This window comes from Diabrotica virgifera, chromosome 4 (assembly GCF_917563875.1).
Source record: "Diabrotica virgifera virgifera chromosome 4, PGI_DIABVI_V3a".
In the NCBI taxonomy this organism is placed as follows: Eukaryota; Metazoa; Arthropoda; class Insecta; order Coleoptera; family Chrysomelidae; genus Diabrotica; species Diabrotica virgifera.
In genome coordinates this window covers 41,684,090-41,710,935 of record NC_065446.1, presented here as the reverse complement: position 1 = coordinate 41,710,935, position 26,846 = coordinate 41,684,090, and the positions used below count along the sequence as shown (strand labels likewise).

Here is a 26,846-nt window from a genome sequence, read left to right as displayed (position 1 = left end):
TGCAAAATTTATTTTGCAAAATCTATTGAACCGATCTTAATGAAATTTACAGTATTGTTTTAATGTATCATAAAGTTTTTCAGAGTGAAATATGAAGGTCCTAAGTGTAGCATAAATGGTTGAAAAACGTAAAATGCAAATACTTGTTTTTGTATGTTTTTTTCACAATTTTTGCTATTTTGCAACTAGGGTGACTATTTTTTAAATTCTTAACCAATTCTATATTATAGGAAATTTATTTACACAACTTTTATATCAGTACAACTTTTCTCGGAAATGAATATTTTTAAAGTTATAATCAAAAAACCAAGAAAAAATCGAATTTTTCCTTAATTTTTTGACATTTTGATTATTTAAACAATGTTCCGGACCTTTTTGAGAGGGAGGATAACTCAAATATTATTATTGATTTATTTTGAAGCAATTTCTGCAAAAAAATTTGAGTCACCTCTCAACGTCCAAATGTACTAATATTTTTACAGATGCGCCCTGGTCTATAGTATATTATAGCATCAATGTTCCGAACTTACGCGATCCCTCTTCAGGTAACAGTCATAACTTTAATTTGTTTTAAATGGGAAAGTAGAGCATGTGACACCTCATTTAAATTATTTGAAATACTGATTACAAAAATGTATAATAATTGCGCAAAATTTCGGTCCAATGCTTTTAAATGCATTCATTTTTTTCAATCCTGAGAAAACGAATAAGAATTTTTAAAAAATTTAAATGCAGAATGAAATATTACGTCATTACCGAGGGTCGAATGTCTCTAAAAACTTCTATAATGTTTATTTTAATAAGTTACAGTGGTGAAAACGAAGAGAAAATTTAGTATGATTTCTAATTTCGAACATAATATTCAAAAGAAACTTTTTGGTTTAGCCCTCGGTAATAACGTAATCTTTCATACTGCGTTTAAATTTTTCAAAAATACTCATTAACTTTCTCAGGATTCGAAAAAAAAAATGAATGCATTTAAAAAGCATTCGACCGGAATTTTGTCCAAGTATTATACATTTTTGTAATCATTATTTCAAAAGCCTTTAAATGAGTGTCACATGATGTACTTTCCCATTCAAAAAAATCAATTTTATGACTGTCGCCTGAAGAGGGTTCGCATAAAGTTCGAAACATTGATGCTATATTATTTTAAAAATCGACCTCTCCGAGCATTTTGCTTACATACTAAAAATAAATGAGTTAATATGGGGGGGACGGTAACACTTATTCCAGCGCACTGTATGTCAATATCAATAAAACTATAAGCGGAATATACGCCAGTCAATGAGGACAAAATAGAATATTACCTCTAATTTCTATAATATTGCGTCGATTTTGATGAGATTTTACTTCCTAATTAAAAGTTTATCATATGCCTATATATGCTTATTACTTTTTAGGGGTGGAAACTACTCCTTATTACCAAAATTGAATAAAACTAGTTGTAATGTAAATCAAAGTACTTCTAGGCTTTATTATGAAGTTACATAAAGGTCTTTTTATATTTCAAGACATTATTGTTAGTTGACTTTATAACTTAACTCTTATAAACTCCCCCTTTGATAATAAAATGTGTAAAAACCAATGATTTATTAATATTTTTAATTAATCTATTTATCTAATTTAAATTAATTTTATACTAAAATTTTATAAGTACTAATCTACTAAGTTTCACAATAAATCAGACACTTTTTGACTGTTAACAATTTGACATTTATCAAATTGTTAATTTCTCGTAGTATAATTTATGGTAGGGGAGCAAAGTATGCTAAATGTGCAGTCACTCGAGCGCTTTGGGGACCTATTGGGTTGTGAAAAGTAGGTCCTAAAACCAAAAAAAGTTAAGTAAAGTTTTCCATTTTAGTGGGCGCTTGTCATTTTTTAATTTAATTTTCCATTTTCAATAATCGTTTTTTCCGATTATAACGCCATCTATCCATAATTCGAAAAAATGTTTTGAATAAAAGTTACTTATTTTTACGTAAGGAATCCAAATTTGCAATAAAAAATGAGGGCTCCTATTTAAGATTTTAAAAGTAACCCTCCACCCCACATCCACGGGGGACGTGTTTGGTGCCATTCGATAGATTTTTCAAAAATATTGAATAAGTGTATTTTACAGTTTTTCGATCTGATGTTCATTTTGCGAAATATCGCGGGATTAGTATTTAAAATATTAAATTTACCCCCCACCCCTCTCCGTGGAAAGTCGTGTTTGGTATCATTCGATAGATTTTTAAAAAATATTGAGCACATATGTTTTAGTTTTTCGATCTGTCATTCATTTCGCGAAATATTCCCTTTTTTCTTGTGAAATTTTGGGACTCACCCATTTCCTTACGCCCGGCTCAAATCGTCAGATTTTTGAAATATACACTCTTTTGCAGGTACTTAACTTACCTTATCTTAATCTGACAATTTTTGAGTTTTTTTAAGGATAAACTTTTTTTTCGGGCCCCCCTTAACGAACTCCCCTGTGTTAAGAGCCAATATATGGTAGAAGTACATCTGCAGGGTATCAGGTTTCTCCCCATATGCTAATCTGACACGCTCGAGTAACTGCAAAAATCCCCGCTTGGGCTCCCCTACCATTAGTCTTGTTTATTAAAATAAGCAGAAAATGAGGACATATTGATGAACATGGCTAGTAGTTGTTAAAGTACCTAACTTTTTATTATCCGACATAAACGAATGAATCAAAACCCAGAATATTACGACAAACCGAGGCTATAGTTGGGTTTTAATTTCAGTATTTTATAAATACCTACTAGAATATTCCACAAGGTGTTGCGAACTTTGAAAAAAAAACGCAGTTTGATTGTTACACTCGGTATACAATAACAATTTAAGAAAATCAACTTTAGGGTGAATGACCAATTTTGGTGATTGTTTATGTTTTCGAGGTCGCTGAATCTGAATATGAACTTTTTTTCTAGAATTTGTGTAACATGTTCAAAAATGTAATTTTATGAAAAAATTGGAAAAATAAATTTTGATGATTTTTCAACTTCACCTCGTTGTACCTTTGGTCGCTGTAAATATTTCCTTTTGATGATTTCATTCATAGAAGATTCTGACCAATAAAAAGCTACAGAAATCTAAATTAAATCAATAATTTTTGATAATTTCCCGTCGTCAAGTATATTATATCAGATGCCCTTCGTTGCTACGAAAAAATAGATTCAGTGACATTAATGATAATTAATGTTTTAAAAATTATAAAAGTGATGACTTTCACCCGCGAAATATTTATAACAACTGTGTGTTTAATTGTACTAACTTGTACTTACATAAATAAATTACAATAAAATGTTGGTTTTGAATAGTTTTATTCATGAAATAATCGCAACAAATTGCACTCGAGCTCTAAAATTAATATAGCATTTTTGCCCTCGTGACACTTTGAAATAATTTCACGAGCCGAAGGCTCGTTAAATTAAAACTGTCAAAGTGACACTCGGGAAAAATTCAATATTTTTGGAGCTCTTGTGCAATTACTACTGATTATTTCATTCATAGGAGAGTCTGACCAATAGAAAGCTACAGAAATCTGAATTAAATCGATTATTTCATTCATTCATAGGAGATTCTGACCAATAGAAAGCTACAGAAATCTGAATTAAATCGATAATTTTTGATAATATCCCGTCGTTAAGTATATTACGTCAGATGCCCTTCGTTGCTACGAAAAAATACATTCAGTGACATTAATGACAATTAATGTTTTAAAAATTATAAAAGTGATGACTTTCAATCGTCAAATATTTATAAAACTGTGTGTTTAAGGGTACTTACATAAATAAATTACAATAAAATTTTGGTTTTGAACAGTTTTATTCATGAAATAATCGCAACAAATTGCACTCGACCTCTGAAATTAATATAGAATTTTTGCACTCGTGACACTTTGACATAATTTCACTCGCCTTCGGCTCGTGAAATTAAAACTGTCAAAGTGTCACTCGGGAAAAACTCAATAATTTCAGAGCTCTTGTGCAATTACTACTGAAAATTCCACTGTGTCATCTTTGAGCTATAGAGATAACAATGAGATTTGTTCAAAATATTTAAACAAATTAAAAAAATAGTTGTTAATTTTTAAACATTTTTGTTGTCAGATTTCGTTAGTTTCATGTTTACTTAAAAAAGTTGAGTGACAAATTGTTTAATTTATAATTCTAACGAACACGGCAATAAAATATAATCCATGAAGGTTTTCTGAAAAATTTTAAGTCAAAATATGTAATAGAAAAAAAGTTATGTGACTTTATAAACGAGCAACACATCCCAAAAAAAACGCTTATTTAGAGACTTAGACTTAGGTTTATTTTGAATTTTACGTGGGGGAACCTTGTCAAAATCGCAATTTTACCCTAAAAATTAAAAAAATAAATAAAATCACGTTTTTTTGCTTTTAACTCACTACTTACAATTCTGTTCCATTTTAATACTTTTTCTAAAAATTTTATGGTACATATTTCTCACTTTTTTGAAGACACTGGGACCTGTTTCAATCTTTCTTTCATACTATAATAAAAGTTATGAATTGTTTAAAGTAAAAGGTGCAGATTCTTGATTTGCAAAGTTTAATTTCACGAGTTGAGTGACAAAATTTGAAATTTAGCTTTTTAATCAAGTTTATGTTAAAACATAGAGTACAAAATGTTGTATAGAAAAAAATGGTGCAACTTTTAATTTTACGAAAAACGTGATTTATTTTTTTTTTATTTTTAGGGTAAAATTGCGATTTTGACCATGTTTCCCCATGTAAAATTCAAAATAAAGCTCATTTTCGTTTTCAGCGCCAACAAAAACATAAAGTAAGACCAAAATTAGATATTCATCACACCGTGGTCAATATCTCGAGAAATAAGCGTTTTTGGGGGGGGATGGCTACTCGTCTATAAAGTCACATAACTTTTTTACTATTGCATATTTTGACTTAAAATTTTCCAGAAAACTTCTGAATTACCTTTGTTCTGTGTTTTTAAAATTTTTTAAGTAAACATGAAACTAACGATATCTGACGGCAAAATGTTTAAAAATTAACAACTTTTCTTTTGATTTATTTAAGCATCTCGGACAAATCTCTTTGTTATCTTAATTCCTCAAGGATAAATCAGTAAAATTTTCAGAAGGAAATATTTACAGCGACCAAAGATACAGCGAGGTAAATATGAAAATTCATCAAGATTGATTTTTCATATTTTTGCATAAAATTTGATTTTTGAACATGTTCCACCAATTCTAGATAAAAATAAACTTAATATTCGGATTCAGCGACCTCGAAAACATAAAGATTGCTTTTTCGAGTTCTAAGCCTCAAATTAGTGGTGTGCCGCTCGCCTATATCTAGCAACAATATTATTACAGCGATATTAAATCTGACAACAGGTTTAGGAAATTCGAGAGATCAAAAATGACTCATTTTTAAAGTGGTGCGTTAATTTCTTGGAGAAGGGTACTTATATAATTATATAAGTACCCTTCTCCAAGTAATTAGAGAAATCTAATATTAGATTTAAAATATTAAATTTCATATTATTTTGAAGATATAATTGATATAATTTTATCTCGAGTTAATTACAAAAAATGAATGAATTTATATTACCTACTGAAGTATCAGTGGACTCGGCATTTGCATTTTGATTGGTCCAACGTGAATAATCTTTAGCTCAGAATGTTAACGGTGCTTGCATTTAAATTAAAACTGTCACCGTTTTCGTCTCTTTTGTAATTAAAATGGAATGCGCCGTTTTATCAAAAATTGAAATGAAACATTTTATAGTATATGTTTTAGTAGTGTAGGTCTAGGATTCCACAGAACAAAAATATCGCCGTAACACGGACAACCGTATCTGTATTTTTAATTTACTATTTTTTTTTAAGCTTTTTTGATAGGTTAAGACCTTTACTTTAAATATGAAGAATTTGAAACTGTTCATTAAAAGAATGATTATGATCTAGAAGAAAAAATGCGTACACAGAATCTGTTTTTTTATTATTAAAAGCCCTTTTGGGTTCTTCTATACGTTTGTCAAAGGCTCAGCCAGTTTGACAGATGTAAGTTTTTGGACAGTCATATGTCAGTCGTATACACCACTCTGTAATTGCTCTTATTGCTCTTAATGTATCTTCTAAGGTATTTGTTCTGAAAGCTAATGTTACTCCTTTCTTTTTTATGTGATTGGTTATTTTTGTTGATATCGTGCCTGTATATGTAAGAAAGCAGAATGTATTGGGTTTTTTCTCTGATGGGGGAAGACTAATTTCAGGGCTTTTTTATGCAGTTTTTGGTTTAAAATTTTCTTTCGTCTGCTAGATAAGTTTGTAGAAGTGGAGCTTATGTGTTATGCGGTTGGTTATCTTATGATTTGAAAACAAAATCATAACCAAAGCAATGAAATAAACTGAGATAACATAAAAACAGTATTGTGAGAGGCCTAAAAATATCAAATTTCAATTTAATTTTAATCTATGCCGTATTTCTGATCCGTCTATGAACTACTCGTACCTACTTTAGAATATGTTCCAAAATTTCATTTAATTTGATAAATGTATGGACACAACGATTATATTAGCATAAATAGATAAGCGTTATAAATTATAATATTTGCTTTGCTTTGCATTTATATTAATAGTTTGGCAAATTATGTTATTGTGTTCTGAGTTATAAACAACGGCCAGAGATATTATTTGATTGTATTCTGTTATCAAGGTAGTTAATCTTGTATGTCATATTTGCATTTCAAAACAAACATATTCATAGTTTGTGTGAATTATGTATTTTAAGCGAGATGATTTATTTATCATATGAAAAGATTAGAGTAAAAATAGTGTAAGGTTGGGACTAACCACTTGTGTTAAGAGGCGCTTCACAAACGTGGACAAAGACAGGTAAAAAGTAAAAACATATAATAGTGCAAAGAAAAGGGAACACAATTAACACCCCTTGTTACTGCGCAATTAATAAATCATTGTGAGCGGTAGAAATTGTATTTAGTTGGTTAATTCATAGAATGATAAAAATCTTAAGACAACGTGGCGAGACCACTACATAGCAAAATTACCACGGCACTGAACGTATCAGCTCCCTAGCTCCATTGAAAGAGGGACGTTGTAGCACCTGTATGTTAAATCTCTTTGAACCGTGTTATTTTACTGACAGCTCATCGGAAAATGGTTCCAAGCTTTTCAGGGCAATAAAAATAGGGTAAAGAGGCAATAAGTAAGGGTGTGGTATTAGCTTAAGGGTCATAAATAACAAATTTCGAGAAAAATTTCGCTATTTCACCTTGGGTTAAATCTCTGTCGCATTGCGTTGATTCCCATATTCAGTTCTTATCGTTTTCTACATTTTTCTATTTCACTCGGCCTCCATTTCGACGTTCCATGGGAGACATTTTAGGCGTCAGTTAACGGTAAAATCTCCTTTTATGGTCATCAAAAATAATTTGAATCGATCGTTTATGTAAACACATGCATTTTCAATATTAGCATTAACCATTAACCAAAACGGTTTTTTAAGATTAGATCATAAAAACGTATTTCTCTACTGAGTTCACAAAACTAGAAAGCCATAAAAAGATCATAAAATCTGCCCCCGCTTTAATTTAAAAGTTTCAATCAAAGGTTGGATTTCTCCCACACACAATCAGAATTATCTCACACTATCAGAAGAATCTCTCGTAGTCAGTTAAAGACAATTTCATGGCGGATCTCAGTTAATAGAACCATATCTGATTATTAGTCAGTTCTTTAACGGTAACATATTGCAAAACCTCGAAATTTTAAAGAACCGCTTGGATTGACATGAAATTTGGCATACACATAGCTAACAAGTCAAAGAAAAAAAGTGATATTGTGCCGATATGTGCTTTTGCCCTGGGGGTGGTTTTCATCCCCTCTTGATGGTGAAAAAATATTCGTCCAAAGAAATTCAGGAAATGGATAAACTGGCTAATTTTAAATAACTTTTGTTTTAAAGAGTTTTTTCACTAAGTCAATACTTTTCGAGTTATTTGGCAGTGAATATGTTTATTTTATCAACAAAATAACCACGCTTTTAGATGGTGTCTCGCAAATAACTCAAATAGTAAGTATTTTGTCGAAAAAACATTCTTAGCAAAAAGATAGCCTGTAAAAAATTTAAAAAAATTGTGTATATATCACGTCTCTACACCTAGTAGAAGCAGAGTTATAGCTAATGAAAAATAGGTTCATATTCGTCAAATTCCAAATGGAATACTTTAACGTGAAATAACCAAAAATGAAGCACATTTCGGGGAAAACTCATTACAATTTATTTAAAGTGTTTAAAAAAGCTTCATTTTCGTTTAAAAAAAATTTCTAGCATCAAAATTAAACAAGTTACGCTCAAAATAAAGTTAGTCCCTTTTGGTTTTGGTAAAAAAATCGAGAAAATCACCCCTTAATTAGTATCTTACGTTACGACTTCACAAATTTCTTGACTCGTGTAATATATTGTTTATATGATCTGTAAGTTTCATCGGTTCAAAGTCCTTATTATTGAAAGGGCTTTAGTTAAAAGGGGTTGAACGAGTCACTGATCACGAATGTATGCAAATTTAGAAACACCAAATCTTAACCAATTTTTGTCTAACAGAAAAACAAACAAGTACATGATATTCAGAAAAGCAAATCTGACTTTTTTTGTTTTTCGAGATTTTTGGTATCTCTAACAATTTTTAAGTTATTTTGAAAAAAAAAGCATATTTTTCAAAATTTAAATTTTTAAAAATTTTACTTTGAAACTAATTTTTTTCAAAAATAAGCACTTTAAATCAATGAAACTTACAGATCATATAAACACAACATAAGTAAAATAATTTGTGGAGCGGTAACGATTAATTTAATTTAAGTTGCTAATTAGGGGGTGGTCTTCCCGATTTTTTTTTTGCAAAAACAAAAGGGACCAACTTTATTTTGAGCGTAACTTGCTTAAATTTAATGCTAGAAACTTTTTGTAAAAACAGAAATAAAGCTCTTCTTAAACACTTTTAAAAAGTTATAATAGGTTTTCCCCAAAAAGTGCTTAATTTTTTGGATATTTCACGTCGAAATATTCTATTTGAAATTTGGTGAATATGAATATATTTTTCATTGCCTATAACTCTGGTTCTACGAGATCCAGAGACCTAACGCGTACACCATTTTTTTTACTTTTTTATAGGCTATATTTTTACTAAGAACATTTTTTTCGACAAAATACTTACTTTTTGAGTTATTTGCGAAAAACCGTCTAAAAATGTGGTTATTTTGTTGAAAAATGAACATATTCACTTGCAAATAACTCGACAAGTGTTGACTTGGCGAAAAAGCTCTATAGAACAAAACTTACTTAAAATTAGTCAGTTTACCCATTTCCGGACTTAGTTTGGACATATATTTTTTCACCCCCAAGAGGGGGTGAAAGTCACCCCCAGGGCAAAAGCACACATTGACACAATATCACTTTTTTTTGACAAATACGCATAAGCTATACGCATGCCAAATTTCATGTCAATCCAAGCGGTTCTTTAAAATTTAGAGCAAAAACTGTGAAAGAATGGACTATATGTGATTTTTGAAATTGATTTTTGAAACTGAAACAGATTTTTGATTGAACTATATCTGATTTTTGAAATGTACATTCTTTTGCATGTACTTAACTTACCTTATCTTAATCTGACGATTTCGAGTTTTTCTAAGGATAGATTCTTTTTCGGACCCACCTTAACGAACTTCCCTGTATTAAGAGCCAATATATGGTAGAAGTACATTTACAGGGTACAAGGTTTCTCCCCATGTGATAATCTGACTCGCTCGAGTAACTGCAAAAATCTCCGCTTGGGCTCCTCTACCATAAATGTTGTAATAAATTCTGTGGGAACGAAGAAAATAAAAGTTTTCATTATTTTATTCTTAATAAACTTTCATCAAGTAACGATCGAATCCATCACCTACCTATATTTTTTGTACTAATGTTTGAAATCATTAAAAATTAGTTAAACTGTGTGGTTTATATTATGTCAAAATTATTTAAGGTACCTATGTTATACTTCTCACAGAATACTGCTCCACAACTGAAGGGAATGGTTTTTCCGTTAATTGCACGGCTATCATCTGCTTTTAAGTTGCTCGAGCAATTTTATCCCTCGTTCTTTTAAACCTTTTCAGAATTTTACACGAGAAAATAGCAAAAAAGTTGCAGCATCGTTTTGTCTTCATTAAAGCATTCTCCGTTAAGAAAATAATTAGCTACCTTTCTAACAACGTGGACCGTTTCACTCTTTACATTCTTCCATCATGATAATTTATAAATTTTCATCTCATACCATTAGTGAGCATACTTAATGGCTCAAGGCGCAACAAAGGCGCGTTAGAGGGTTTGAGAAATATTTTAGTTTTTAATCAGTGTCCGTCTACTATTTACTTGATACTGTTAGCTGTTTTATTTATTGATTATGCTTTCTGTAGTTTGCCGGGTTTTAGTTCGCGTCGAATAATTTTGGTTTTTAAAAAAACTATTATTTTGACGTTTCGGCAAAATCGCACTTGCCATTGTCAAGTCAGGTAGTTCCGCTTCTCGCTGCTGCTTGAAGTAACCTAAATTATTATTCGCGATACGGTCACCTATTCGCGATTGAAACGGAATATAGAGGGCAGGTCGAATACAGGAAAATGGCCGATATAAATGGTATAAACAAACATTTAATCAAGGAACAGACCAATACAGATTTGATTTAAAATATTTTATCGCCAACCGTCACCAAAATCATTCATTATTGTACTCATTTGACGCCATTTGCGGCAGTAAAGTAACACTTTATTGTACTGAAAGAAGAATTTTACTTTACCTGCCGCGATTAATCAAAATAAACTGAGATTGAATGTAAGTGGTCGATGGCAGTAATCGATTATTTATTTGAGTCAACTTAAAATTTATTTACTTTAATTATTAAAAATATTGTACAAAATTTACGTTATTATTAATTAAATTTATGTCAGAAATTGAACTTCTGTAGTATTTTGCAATTATATTTATAAAACATAAATCAAAACTTTACGGATTTAGTAATTAGGTACTTATTCAATATTGATAACAACTATCGATTAAACATCGAAATCGGCCATCATGCAAAAGCTTTCTGTCACTGTCATCGTCATTAGTGTCATACAAAATTTTTATTTCGTCTAAAATTTAATAAAATTCTTAAATCTTTTAAGTTTTGTATTATTGCAAATACAAATTGTATATTATGAAATGGTGTTTTTGTTATTATTATTGACAGATATTAATGATTATTTCATTCATAGGAGATTCTGACCAATAGAAAGCTACAGAAATCTAAATTAAACTGATAATTTTTGATAATTTGCCGTCGTCAAGTATATTACGTCAGATGCCCTTCGTTGCTACAAAAAAATGCATTCAGTGACATTAATGACAATTAATGTTTTAAAAATTATAAAAGTGATGACTTTCAACCGTGAAATATTTATAAAAACTGTGTGTTTAATTGTACTAATTTGTACTTACATAAATAAATTACAATAAAATGTTGGTTTTGAACAGTTTTATTCATGAAATAATCGCAACAAACTGCACTCGATCTCTAAAATTAATATAGAATTTTAGAGCTCTTGTGTAATTACTACTGATAATTTGTTAGCAAATATATTTATTTAGATTTTCTACTATTGAACAAGGGAAAAGCAACTGCGCTGCGGGAGGCTACACTTCATAAATATAACGTAACTCTTAACGGTATTTTTAATTTTTGGTATTTTATTCTAAGTGTTAAAATTAGTTTAATATTTAAATAAAAATACGATTAACTGTTTAAAATATATTTATTTCGTTGAAATCATAATCATAGAAGTATAACGTCTTAGGTGCGTACCAGGTCCACACACTCTTTTTTCATTAGGATGTAATTAAGTAAGTGTTAATGTTTTTTTATGATTGCCGATAAAATTTTGTATGCACCACGTCAGTAAAGACTCTTTACTGACTTGGTACTCATAATGCTAAAATTTACTAAAAATTTCTTAATATTGACCAAATTCCATTCAAATCAACAATTATCTGGTTTGTTTATACCACTTATACTTAGTAGTTTAAATTTATTCTACCAGAGGTCAGATACTTTGTTTTTCATCACGAATATAGTCGATCGTGATGCGCTTCCTCAGCAGGCGTGGTTCCTGGCTCTTGTTATTGCCATGTATATGCTGGAGGGTCAGGAAGGGTAATACTCGTTGATGTCGTTGCCTGATTTATTTTGATCTGTTTCTTCAGTGCCGATTTCCATATTGTAGAAAGCCTTTGAGTATCATCTGTTTTTTGTTTCGGGATTTTTGAAGTTATACTTGTTTAGGCGCGATTGAGAGTAAAATTTTATAATACTGCGCGCATGCGCACACAGACAGTATTGTATAAACGTTATACGGGATCTGATTGGGTGTTAAAATCATCTGTCAATAATTGTTCAATATTTATGGAGATTTTGGATAAACAAATTAATGTTGTGTATATTAGTTTTTATTGTTGTGATGGCAGAGAAAAAACAAGTTTATAATATTGTAGTGACTTTTTAAATATTTTTTAAAAGCGACAGGTACGTAATAATTGTAAATGTTTCAGTATCCTAATAAAAAATTTCATAGGTACCTACCTATTATTTGGAAAATTTAAAAAGAACCTACCAAAATAGTATGTAATGTTTTGATTTACATAATTTGATTACCATCAAAACTTATATCAATATTCACCTAATATATTGTTTTCTTACTCTATGTTTTGTTTTTAATATTTCTTTCAATTCTAAATAATATCAATTCAAAATAAAAATAATTTGGTTAAATTCAGAACCGTCAAAAGATTAATCCGTTTAGTTAGTTGATCTTGGCACATGATGACACATGTTCTCCGTGGGTAAAAGTTTAAGGTGAATGAATGTCAATACTAACTGCGCTAATAAGCGGGTTCGAACCCCAATGGAAACTTTTATTTTTTTATTTCTTTTTGTACATTTTATGATTTCAAGTTTATTATATAATTTTTTAAGAAAATACGTATTTATGTAGTTAAAAATTTTTCCTACATTGTTCAGAAATCATTTGTGGCATTTTTCAATGTGTTTGTTTGTGTGTGTTTTACTCTTTTATTATTTTAATTTTTGGCACTGTTTTAATAAAAAAATTTGAGAAGTAGTAAGTATTAAAATTAGTTTAATATTTAAATAAAATATAAATAAACTTTTTAAAGTATATTCATTTCGTTGAAATCATATAATAGAAGTATAACTTCTTACGTGCGTACAAAGTACACACACATTCTTTTTTTCTATTTCTGTAGATTCTCCGATTTCACGTTTTCTTTTGATTTCTATGTTGGCTAGCATCGTTGTCTGGTTCAGGTTTATTGTATGTCCTCTATTTGTGAGGGATGACTTTTTCTCTCCTTTCGATGACATATCGGTGCCATCCGAAATACGAAATAAATAGGGATAATAATAAAGTTAATACTTTGATGTAGACTTAAGGAGTTTTTCCTTTCTTCTTCTTCACGTGCCATAACATAATTATTCGATGTTGGCGATCACCATTGTGAAGGCTTCTCGATCTTCTGAAATATGGAATAATTGTCCTGTATTTGATATCTGACTCCATTCACCAATGTTTTTTAACCAAGAAACTTTCTTACTACACCTCTACGGCCATTTTCCGTCACTATATGTCACAGATAATACATTTTTTCGATGTTTAATAGTCTTTAGCGGTTCTCTATCTTTGTTGACCCTCCTCAGTACTTCTCTATTAGTTTTTCTTGCTGTTTAAGGTATTTTCAACATCCGTTTATAAATTCACATTTCCAGTACTTCAATTCTGTTCATGGCCGATACTTTTAGCGTCCACACTTCTGCACCATACAACAGTACCGACCAAACATAGTACTTGACCGTTGTTTGTCTGAGTTCTAACCTGAGATCATTATTACAAAGAAATGACTCCATTTCCATAAAAGTAGTTTTAGTCATTGCTATTCTCCGTTTTATTTTTAAGTTTTGGTCTAGTCGGTCCATTTTTACAGTTCCCAAATATGTCATATTTTAAACTCTCTTAACTTGGACTCCATTTAATTGAGGCTCTAGAGCTGCATGTGGGTCACGACTTAAAACTAAAAATTTGGTTTTGTTTGAGTTTATTTTAATGCCCATTTCCTCTCCTACCTCGTGAATACGATCAAGCATAATTTGGAGACCTTTGGAGGTTTTTATTCCATATGGCAAGCTCTCAAGTGCCTGTTTAAATAATTGATCGGAGTAAATATTGAACAATGTTGGCGACAAACTGCAACCGTGTCTGGCTCCTCGTTATATGTGGATTTCAGTTTGATTCCAGTACAAATCTTTAATGGCGAAAACGGCGGGTTCTTTGGAGAAAATATTCCCATGAGATTTTTTTGCACATTCACATTCGTGAGACATTCCAGAATAAGATTCAAGAAGTCGCCCACGCGGAAAGTGGTCAATTTTTTTTAACAATTTTTTTTAATCAAATTGCAACAATAAATATTTTCGACCTGGACAATTTTTTTTAGGTTTTTCGGACCATTCTGGATAGAAAGGTTTCTTATAATTTTTCTCTAAAGTTAATCGTTTTCGAGGTAAAAGCATTTTAAAATTGAAAAAAACGAAAAATGGCGATTTTCAAGGCTTAATTACTCGGTTAAAAGTTATTACTATGAAAGTCAGAAAATAACTAAATCAAAGTTTAAAGTCCCCAGTACAAGATCCTGAAGAAATTTTTGCCATTATTTGATTACTAAGCTGTTATTTTTAAGTAATAATAATGAGCGCCATCCGCGTATTAGGCGGCCGTCCATGATGAGTGCGACTGAGATGCCATTCAGGCAGTCCAATGGCGCATCTCACTCGCACTCACATTTACAGCCGCGTCAATACGATCTTACCGCTCATTATTAGTAATTATAAATAATAGTTTAGTAATAAATTAATGAGACAAATTTCTTCTGGATCATGTAGAGGGTGCTTGAAGTTTGATTTAGTCACTTTCTGACTTTCATAATAATAATTTTTAACCAAGTTATTAAGTCTTAAAAATGGCCATTTTCGCGTTTTTCAAATTTTAAATTGCTTATAACTCGAACACAATTAACATTAGAGAAAAATTACAGGAGACCTTTTTTGTCCGAAATGCTCCGAAAAATCTAAAAAAAAATTGCCCGGGACAAAACAATTGATTTTTGCAATTTGATTAAAAAAATTGTTAAAAAAATTTGGACCACTTTTCGCGTGGGCGACTTCTTGAACCTTATTCTGGGGTGTCTCACGAATATGATTATGCAAAAAGATCTCATGGGAATATTTTTTCCAACGAACCCGCCGTTTTCGCCTTGTCTATAAATCTGCAATAATTTTACCTGCCCTACTTTATAGTCAATAATCCCAGGCCTAATTTCACCATTTACTACTAACAAGCTAATTTTTCGTGAGTAGCTTCATTTTGACGAGACGCCCAACTTTTTTCATTACAACAATTTCCGTTTGTGGTAGATAACAAAGATAGCAGGGATAGTGCAGTCGGGTTAGTCGAATAACAGGCCTAACATTGTATGTCGAGCTGCCCCAAAATTTATTTTTCTATCCATTAGGGAGGGTCAATATTAGTGTAAATTTAAAATCTCGACTGAATTCTGCCGTTGCGTTAGCTGTCAGTTTGATTTTAAACGGGAACAGTTTTTGCTCAGTATAACTTCTCAGCAAAAAATAGGAGAACTAAAATTGTTGAAAATTTGACTTTTTATAATTTTGTTCATTACAATTTTTTTCGTACGGTCGATATTTTCAGAGTTATGGGGGAAAATGATGGCAATTACTATTTTAACTCTGATAATATCGACTAGACGAAAAAAATTGTAATGAAAGAATTTATAGAAAATTACATTTTCAACAACTTTATTTGTCATAGTTTTTGTCGAGCAGTTGAAAATGGCGGTAATATTCATTTAACATGTATGATGAAATTTATTATACAAACAATAAGTTCGAGTGTCAAATAAACGTCAGTTTCAATTGACAATATGAATTATTTAAGAAAGTTGCAATATTTCTCCGCTATTCGCGCACGATCGTTTCGCGTATCCCCTCCAAGTACTTGCACACCGCGAATACTTTTCCGGACCTGATTGTAGGGAGCAAAGTTGTACTTTTCCTCCCTAGGGAGGAAAAGTTAAAGTGACGTCATGGTATTTCATTCATGAAATATAACTTATTGACGCCCTGTACAATATCTATTTTCTATTACGTAAGTATTTAAACATATTAACGTTTATTTATAAAACACCCTGTATTTTGCAGAATGGTAAAAAACAGTAAGTTGTTGTTTTGATTTAACAATGTTTACATTAATAATTTGGCTTATATTTGACAGTTGACAGTTATATTGTACCTACTTGTTAGTTTTAGTACTAATAAATTTTGTTGGTAAGTTACATAAATAAATTAAGTAAAAATGAAAAAATGACTTGTTATTTGAGGAAGGTGGAAAAACCATATGTATAACATGGAAGTAAAGTGAATTTTCCCCCCTTGAATGATTACTGCCCTGCGCTACGCGCCGGGCAGTAAACTTCATTCTAGGGAGGAAAAGTAGCACTTTCCTCCCTTGTTATACAAATAGTTATTCCTTTAAGGAAACTTGCAGTTCCTTCCTTGTTAATAAGTACAAAGTATCACACGAGCTTTGATGGATGTTGTATACATTTTATTCATGAAAGCGCATGCTTTCATGCTCTTCGGATCTGTGCATTTTTATCTCGCGATCCACATCCAGATTTACCACAACCAGGCCGCCCAACATATTCTTAGACCAAGACCTGGGCTACATCCAAGAAGACAGTTCAATACACTTTTCTTTCTTCTAAAGACTTTTCGATGATATCAGTGATTCCATAAACTTTTCTCGAATGTCTCTCTCTAAAACCAAGCTGATGTGTGGGAATCAAATCCTTATCTTCTATAAAAATTGGTTTTAACCTCTTAAATAGCAGCTTCTCATAAAGTTTCGAAATGACAGGATGTAATGAAATCGTTCTATAGGATGAAACTTCTTGTGGTGATATTCCTGGTTTACGAATCATAATGAGCTACTCTACTTTCCACATCTTTGGTACATATTTCAACCGAAATGAGAGATTAATATATGTTAGCATACCCTTTTTACTTGTTGTTTTTGTACTTTTTCAGTGATACGGACAAAGCCAGGTGCTTTCTTTGCATTCATGTTTGTTTTAATTTTGTCAGGTAGATACTTCTTTTGGTACTAACAGCAGCAGAACAGTTGAAACTTCTCTAACAGTTTCTTTCTAACTAGAGCAATAGGAGGAAAGAAAAGAATACGAAGACCAAGCACAAGATGAAAAGCGGAAGTGTAGGAAAATATCAGAAGATTAAAAGTGACCAAATGGGAAAGAAAATCAAGGAACAGAAACGAATGTAGTTCTTTTGGTGAAGTGAGTATAATTGTAACATTTTCTGGTTCTTGTTTATTCGAGTCTGCAGGATCTTCTTAATCATTTGTCTGGAAACCCGACTGTGAATTTTCTGTAAATCTGTTTTCTTTTTGAATAGTGTTTTGAGCCCAGGTCCTATCTTTATTTATGTTTGTTGGATATTGTAGAATAGGCCTTTTCATTCGCTGTGTTGCTTTCCAAAGCATATATTGTTCTGTAATGATTAGTGAGTTCACTCAAATAATCACTAAGGGCCGGTTGTTCGAACGCTAATCAACAATGATCACTATCAAATATTTAATTACTGTCACCAAAACTGTCAATGTCAACTTTTATTGGGTTGCTGAAAACATACTTGATTAAAATTATGAGATTATTTAATCAATTAACATAACAATTATTAACATAATTGATTAAGTAATTTCATATTATGTTTTCAGCAACCCAAACAAAGTTGACATTGACAGTTGGTGACAGTAATTAAATATTTGATAATGATCATTGTTGATTATCTTTCGAACAACCGGCCCTTGTATTCTTTTATCAAAAATAACGTCATTCAGCATGATAACTTTTTATGGAACTTATTGAATTTATGGATTATTTCCAAGAATACATTGATAAAATCTAAAAAAATCATTTATTGGGGATTTTGTCAGTCACAAGAATTACGTCATCATCCTTATCCATTTATACGCACCATGCAAGTAATAACTATAAAACTTTTCCTTTAAGGAAACTTGCGGTTCCGTCCTTGTAGGGGAGTGCAATTAGAACGAAAAGATACAATGTTTCGGAAAAACTCAAACAAGGTTATATTTTTCTAAAACTTTTTTTGTTAGTTTATAAATATGTTAAAGTAAAAAGTTCTACTCACAAATTTCGCCGCTAATTGTTTATTAATTGTTTAAACAATAACAATTGTTTTGTAAAAATAATGTTAAGAATATGAGTGAATTCAACATTTTATTTTGATAAAAAATGTTTTTATTTTAGTTTTGATTATGCTGAACCCGAATCTGACATTACAATTTGCAAATTCAAAATGGCGGATTCAAAATGGCGGATTTTTCCTAAAAATCCTTAAAAAATAGTTGTAAAATCCGATTTTTTTTTATAAAACGTGTTTGTTTACATATATGTGGATATTTTTGAGAGGTTGCTAAACCTGAATCAAATTTTGATAATTTAAATTATAAAATCGAAGATCCAAAATGGCGGATAACTTAAAAAATAGTTGTAAAATCATAATTTCTTTACAAAATGTATTTATTTCTACATATTATATTTATTTTTGAGAGCTTTGATAAACCTAACTTAAATGTTAACATTATTAACTATAAAATGGCGTATCCAAAATGCGGTTTTTGTAAAAAGAACATAAAAAAGAACATTTTTCTAAAACATTTATTGTCTTTATATTTAACAGGTTGTTGAATCTGAATTAAAGAATAAAAATTTAAATTTCAAAATGGCGGATCCAAAATGGCGGATATTTAAATGAAAAACAAGTAGAATCCAATCAAACAAATATGGAATTTCATTCTTAAAAAAAATATATAAACAAATAATTTTCACAATTATATTAAAAATTAAAATGTATTAGAAAGAATATTTAAAAAAAAAACAAATTTTCGATTAGAACGATATAATTACATATTGGAAAATAGTTTTTAATTCCAAACAACTTTCCTTTATAAAAATTTTCGATATTGTGAAATATAAAGGTACTTTACTCTTGAGTGAAATTCATATTTTTTGACATACCTCGTACAAAATTAACAAAATTTGATATTTGATGGTTGCATCTTATATTATATACGATGCAGAGTATTTTATAAAGAATAACTTTTTTCGTAAAACTGATATTAAAAAAGTTATCAATACGTTCCAAGTTTCGCAGACATACTGTATAAGAGCTAAAAAAAAATTTTTTATTGAACATTTATTATTGTTGAAGCTTATTAATAAATGTATTTTAGGTAAGTTTTACAGAAAAAAGTTTTGATCACTCTGTATATACATTTTTTCAGCTGGTAATTTTCGGTTTTTGTATTACATTTTTGTTATCTTTCTTAGTTTTCTCAAAAAGAAATTGTTTATTTCATTTTTAAACTAAAATAATTCAGCGTTTTTTAAAAATTACATCCCAAGCTTTAAAAAAATAGCAAAAAAATTGTATTAGATTTATTCAAACTTGAGTAATACCGTCTTAAAATGGTGGGAATTCTGTAAAACTACGAAGTTTTCAAAAATTACATTTTTTGAGACATCGTATTATTTGAATTAAATTTTTGAGATTTTTTTTTAATGAAACATCGTTTAGTAAATTGATTGAGAGGTAAGTTGTGCAAATTTGAGAGTTTTATAAGTAAAATTGTATTAGTTACACATTTTTAAAACATTTTAAACAAAATTCATGTAAGGCTCACTTTCCGCCCACACCGTACTTATGTCCATACATTTTATTTCTTTTTATTACAACCATAAGATAGCTTATTTCATCTTCTTTCATGTCCAATTTGTAAAATTTCTTTTGATCTATTAGTTAAAGAATTACATTTAAAAAACTCAACCGTGCACTTCTTCCAACGCTAGTTTAAAGTGCGCCAATGTGTGTGAGAAGGGTGACTTTAGCGTTATAAATAAAAAATTGCAGAAGCTAGAGATTTAATTTTAGAAAAATCTTTATATAAGGTTTTTTTTGTAAAATTTTCTGAATTTTTCAATGGTCAAGTCAGTTTTTTTCTAAAAATTATATTTTCGAAGTTATTTAAAAAAACATCTAACTTCGCTGTTCATTTGTTTAATAAAAAATGAAGCACCCACTTCTCGAGTACAACTTTTTGATATGTTATTTATTAAACATTTCTTAATGAAATTACAAAAAGTTTTATCTTGTTTGATTTTTTCTGAAGTGAAAATCTAAATGCACTCCCCTATTGTTAATAAGTACAAAGTATCACACGGGCTTTGATGGATGTTGTATACATTTTATTCATGAAAGCGCATGCTTTCATGCTTTTCGGGTCTGTGCATTTTCATCTCTCTTTTCATCTCTCGATATACACCCAGATTTACTGCAACCAGGTCGCCGAACACATTGCTAGCCGAAGACCTGTGCTACATCCAAGAAGACAGTGAAACAAACTTTTCTGTCTTCTAAAGATTTTTCGATGATATCAGTAATTCCATGAATTTTTGTCGAATGACTCTTTCTGAAACTAAGCTGATGTGTGGGGATCAAATTCTTATGTTCTATAATAATTTGTTTCAGCCTCTTAAGTAGCAGTACTGCTTCTCATAAAGTTTCGTTCCCTATATACCAACGCTTTACCATCAATGTGATTTAATGCTTGAGAGATATCATATACAAAGTATCACAAAAGGAATTCCTTAAAAATATATCTGCAGACAATTTCAGACAAATTGATTTGCGATATCTAAGGAAAGATCGTACGAAGTTGGTATTGTTGAATATAGAATCATAGCACGACGATACTTTAGTAATAACCAGACATAAAATTTCAATAGAAAGAAGAAGATTGCGCTATAAGAAAAAGTGGCTTCTATTCCCTCCGTGTATGACTGACGCGACACCTAGCGTAGTCACCTGCAATTTTTGGCGAAGACAATTTGACGTTAAACATATGATACACTTATTTTTATTTAAATTATGAGATATTTGACGTTATTGTAATATTCATTTAACATTTATGATAAAATTTATTATACAAAGAATAAGTTCGAGTGTCAAATAAACGTCAAATTAAAAAGCGGATATTTGGAAGTTCTCTGAAGAAAATATCAATTTTAAGGGTTTTTCTTTACTGTTTTGTCATAGTTTAGTTGTCGGTGTTAACATTAGTTAAGTGTACATCGAAAGCAATTAGGCAGTGTGAATTATTAGTACAAGTTTTTAACATTCGCTGGGTCTATTGAACCATTAATTTTGTGGTGTGTGTGTAACACAAAATGGAAATAAAGTCCGTCTAATTTACTTACCGTTGCACGTCATTATTTACGTTAGAGAACTAAGTTGACATTGTTGCCCAATTACAAAAAATTCTTGAATTCATTTTAAATCAAATACATCACACAATTTTTGCGGAAGTGGATTATCCAGCAATACCCCAGGCTGTGGGTGAAAAAACGTGATATAATTCAGGAATTTTTGAAACCTATCAGGTGTTGTAAAGGACGATGCCAGGAATAACTTCTACTAAAATGTAACCAAAAATATTGTGCGCTTTTTTTTATATTGCGATTTTCATTTGTTAAATTTGCAAGTTTTAAAGATTTTTAATTTTGCAGCTTAGGATATTGATTTTAGATAAAAACATTTAAATAGAAAGTTGTAGTAAATTAAAAAACCTACAATTTGAGCTATGGTAAGTTTAATTTCGTTTATTGGTTATTGCAAAACAGCCTGCGAAAGGTCCAAAATGGCCGTTTTTTACAATTGCCTTATTTATTGTACAAATCATTTTTTTATATTTTTTAAAGCTTTAAATGAAGATCTTTCAATTCCAAACATAAAAAAAGTTGTAAAGCCAGATTAACGAATTTGTTGCTTAGATATTATAAATTGTTTATCCCAAGAGGTCAAATGTCGAAGGCTATAACTTTTTGAAAAAAAATCGTAGAGAGTTGGTGAAACATCCATTCTCTTTCTAAAGAGTTATATTTTCATATCCTGATGTAAATAAATGCGTAAAACATTTTTAAACCTCTATTTTTTGGGTTTGAAAATAAGGGGGCAAATTTCGTTATAAACATTTAGAGCTGAAGCGGCCCTGTACATCATATGAGTCTTTAACTTACAGATTATTGTTGCTGAACACGAAACAAAGATTTATAAAGAAGTAAAAAATTTCTACGACCAACTGAAGCCGAGATAATTTTTGGGTTTGAAAATAAGGGGGCAAGTTTCGTTATAAACATTTAAAGCTGAAGCGGCCCTGTACATCCTATGAGTTTCTAACTTACAGATTAAAGTTGCTGAAGACGAAACGAAGATTTATAAAAAAATAAAAATTTTCTGCAACCAACTGAAGCCGAGATAATTGTTTTTTTTTTTTAATCGTAGTGCCTTTATTTATAACAATTAAGAAATTATTTTACAGTCATTGACTAAAGAAAGACTGATATTATCTTAAAATAAAAATTATTATAAAATATAATTACATTTAATTATTAAAAATTATTTTCAAAATCAGTGCTTTTGCGAGCGGCCGAATTTTGCAAATCGCCCGGCTCTCTTCAAATCCGCGCGCTTGGAAAATTTTTACGTAACTTGTATTAAATTTTGACACAAAAAAAATTTAATAATATTACCATTATAATATACAGTCTGTTTACCACTGTATTTGTTTTTCTTGATAAACTTTTATATGTGAAATCTCATTTATGAAGAAATATTATTACAACAATGATACATATATATGAAATATATGACTATATGTTTAATTTTCTCATTGTTATACATATAAATATAATAATAATAATGTTACTTCTTATTATACAATATAAAACTTTTTCTTCTTGTAGTGACTATCAAGAAGATAGTCACTACAAGAAGAAAAATTTTATATTGTATAATAGGTATTCTTATTATGGAATATAAAACTTTTTCTTCTTGTAGTGACTAACCGTTTTGGATGTTGGCGAACATTCAAAACGGATAGTCACTACAAGAAGAAAAAGTTTTATATTGTATGATAAGAAGTAACATGATTATTATTATATTTATATAACAATGAAAAAATTAAAAATATAGTTATGTATTTCATATACATATATATATATATATATATATATATATATATATATATATATATATATATATCTGCGATATGCAGATGATACAATAGTGTTTTCCAATACCATAGAAGGGCTGCAAAACTTAATGAATAAAATAACTTAACATATGGACTAGATATAAACACCAGCAAAACCAAGCTAATGATCATCAGCAAGCAAAACATAACTGGAGTAAATCTGTATGTGAACCAAATGAGAATTGAACGTGTCTCACAATACAACTATTTGGGCACTATAATCAATGAGTCGTGGGACAATACTCAAGAGATTAAATGTCGCATCGGAAAGGCAAAAAGTGCATTCTTGACTATGAGCTCTGTGTTCAAGAGCCATGACATCACTCTAAAAACAAAGATAAGGCTCCTTAAATGTTACGTGTACTCAGTGCTTTTATACGGAGTAGAAACGTGGACCTCGAAGGCGGAAACTCTATCGAAACTTCAAGCTTTTGAGCTATGGCTGTACAGAAGGATCCTGAAAATACCATGGACAGACAAAGTCACCAATGAAGAAGTACTACGGAGGATGAACACAACCGCAGATTTAGTCAACATCGTGAAGGGCCGTAAGCTGCAGTACTTAGGGCATATAATGAGAAATCAAGGCAGATACCAGCTACTCCCTTGGAAAAAGGACCCCAGGACGAAGAAGAATATCCTGGCTTGCTAACCTGAGAGCATGGTATAGAAAGACCTCAACTCAACTATTCCGTATAGCAACTAACAAAGTCATCATAGCCAGAATGATCGCCAACGTTCGGAACGGACAGGCATCCTAAGAAGAAGATTTCATATATCATTTTTATAATATTATTTGTTCAGAAATGAGATTTCACATATAAAAGTTTATCAAGAAAAACAAATACAGTGGTAAAAAGACTGTATATTATAATGGTAATATTATTAAATTGTTTTCTGTCAAAATTTAATAAAAGTTACGTAAAAATTTTCCGAGCGCGCGGATTTGAAGCGAGCCAGCCGATTTGCAAAATTCGGCCGCTCGCAAGAGCACCGATTTTAAAAATAATTTTTAATAATTAAATGTAATTATATTTTATAATAATTTTTATTTTAAGATAATATAAGTCTTTCTTTAGTCAATGACTGTAAAATAATTTCTTAATTGTTATAAATAAAGGCACTACGATTTAAGAAAAAAAAAACAATTATCTCGGCTTCAGTTGGTTGTAAAAAATTTTTATTTTTTAATAAATCTTCGTTTCGTCTTCAGCAACTTTAATCTGTAAGTTAGAAACTCATAGGATGTACAGGGCCGCTTCAGCTCTAAATGTTTTTAACGAAATTTGCCCCCTTATTTTCAAACCCAAAAATTATCTCGGCTTCACTTGGTCGTAGAAATTTTTTATTCATTTATAAATATTCGTTTCGTCTTCAGCAACAATAATCTGTAAGTTAAAAACTCATAGGATGTACAGGGCCGCTTCAGCTCTAATTGTTTTTAACGAAATTTGCCCCCATATTTTCAAACCCAAAAATTTGATGTTTAAAAATATTTTACGCATTTATTTACATCAGAATATGAAAATATAACTCTTTAGAAGGAGATTGGATGTCTCACTAACTCCCCACGATTGTTTTTCAAAAAGTTATAGCCTTCGACATTTGACCTCTTGGGATAAACAATTTATAATATCTAAGCAACAAATTCGTTAATCTGGCTTTACAACTTTTTTTTATGTTTGGAATTGAAAGATCTTCATTTAAATCTTTAAAAAATATAAGAAAAATGATTTGTACAATAAATAAGGCAATTGTAAAAAACGGCCATTTTGGACTTTTCGCAGGCTGTTTTGCAATAACCAATAAACGAAATTAAACTTACCGTAGCTCAAATTGTAGGTTTTTTTAATTTACTACAACTTTGTATTAAAAAGTTTTTCTCTAAAATCAATATTCTAAGCTGCAAAATTAAAAATCTTTAAAAATTGCAAATTTAACAAATGAAAATCGCAATATAAAAAAAAGCGCACAATATTTTTGGTTACATTTTAGTAGAAGTTATTCCTGGCATCGTCCTTTACAACACCTGATAGGTTTCAAAAATTCCTGAATTATATCCTGAAATCGACCTATTTTTCATCCACAGCCTGGGGTACAAAACAAATTAATATTCAATGTAAATAAATAAAAACTTTAGCAATAGAAAACAAGAATTAAGTTATAATCTTACGTTAAAGTACATAATAAAAACAGTAAATATAATGAAACAAATACTTATAGTAAAGAATATAAACAAATATGAATTGTCATCACCGCAACTGTCAAATAAATAAAAAAACCATACAGAAGTAAAAACTTCCTTTGTATAATGGTATAAAAAAAATTTATTAAAAAACATTAAAAGTCCTCCAAAAGGATTTGCAAAACGTTTTCAATATGGATCAGATCATCCTCAGTGCCTAGAACGAAGTATTTCCACGTTAGAATGAATGCAAAAGGTTAAAATTGTGACTAGGTTAAAGAAAAATGTGGCAATACTTACGTTCTGCTTAGTACAAGCAACTAGCAACTTTTCAAAAAAGGTTACATCGAGAATTATGGTTTACATAATAATTATATGCTATTTATAGCGACACCAAGTCGATGTTACAAGATAAAATGTGTTAGGAGTGCTCAAAGTGCAACAAAGGGCAGCACTCCTAACACATTTCATCTTGTAACATCGACTTGGAGTCGCTATAAATACCATATAATTATTATGTAAACCATAATTCTCGATGTAACCTTTTTCAAAAAGTTGCTAGTTTCTTGTACTAAGCAGAAAGTAAGTATTGCCACATTTTTCCTTAACCTAGTAACAATTTTAAACTTTTGCATTCATTCTAACGTGGAAATACTTCGTTCTAGGCACTGAGGATGATCTGATCCAGATTGAAAACGTTTTGCAAATCCTTTTTGGAGAACTTTTAATGTTTTTTAATAAAACTTTTTTATACCATTATACAAAGGAAGTTTTTACTTCTGTATGGTTTTTTTAACTATAATATACAGCCAGCTACTGGGATTTTCCCATTGATTTTGTCAAATAAATGTTACCAATTTATGCCAAAATATCACCTTCGTTCGATTATAGTTACAGTGTGTTCCGAACAAATGTGCTTCATAAAACGCTTTATAATCCATTTATACAAATTAAATGAAACATATTATTGTGTATTTCTTTAAGTTTACATTAATAAAAATCTTTAAATATTATTTCTACACGTATATAATAAAATATGCCTAGTGGCTGTAACACCAGTGTACTCGGCAAAGTGATTTTAAAAAAGAACACACCTACCGCCTAAATATTTCTTGTTGGTATCATGTGACGTCTCGGGCTATGACGCGGATGACGTGCAACGGTAAGTAAATTAGATGGAGTATAGATGACGATAGGAATATACCACCGGGGAAGGAAAGACAGTCAGTATGAAAATATAAATAATAAGGGAGTCAGAAAAAGTTGTAGGCTGTCA

General features: G+C 30.3%; 1 protein-coding gene across 1 annotated transcript in view; it reads left to right on the top strand.

The window, feature by feature from the left end:
* The window catches only part of LOC114325498 (suppressor of lurcher protein 1), a 933,155-nt gene that overhangs the window by 715,569 nt on the left and 190,740 nt on the right, over window positions 1-26,846 (top strand). The gene's annotated exons all lie outside the window — the stretch shown is intronic.